This window comes from Arachis duranensis, chromosome 6, assembly GCF_000817695.3.
Source record: "Arachis duranensis cultivar V14167 chromosome 6, aradu.V14167.gnm2.J7QH, whole genome shotgun sequence".
Lineage (NCBI taxonomy): Eukaryota > Viridiplantae > Streptophyta > Magnoliopsida > Fabales > Fabaceae > Arachis > Arachis duranensis.
The window spans coordinates 58,809,814-58,810,330 of record NC_029777.3 but is presented as its reverse complement, the minus strand read 5'-3'; positions in this window follow the sequence as shown (position 1 = coordinate 58,810,330).

The window sequence follows — 517 nt, the reverse complement described above, 5'->3', positions numbered from 1 at the left end:
TACTCTTCCAAGCAATACAGAAGAAAATTTAAAAGGAGAGTGCAAGGCCATCAACATGGCCGAATTTTGGGAGGAAGGAGAAACAGTGAACGCCACTGAGGAAGACCTCAACGGACGTCCACTGGCTTCCAATGAGTTCCCCAATGAGGAACCATGGGAATCTGAGGCTCAAAATGAGACCATAGAGATTTCCTTGGACTTACTTCTGCCATTCATGAGCTCTGATGAGTATTCCTCCTCTGAAGAGGATGAGTATGTCACTGAAGAGCAAGTTGCTAAATACCTTGAAGCAATCATGAATCTAAATGACAAGTTATTTGGAAATGAGACTTGGGAGGATGAACCCCCTTTGCTCACCAAAGAACTGGATGACTTGTCTAGGCAGAAACTGCCTCAAAAGAGACAAGATCCTGGGAAGTTTTCAATACCTTGTACCATAGGCACCATGATCTTCAAGAAGGCCTTGTGTGACTTAGGGTCAAGTGTAAACCTCATGCCTCTCTCTGTAATGGAGAAG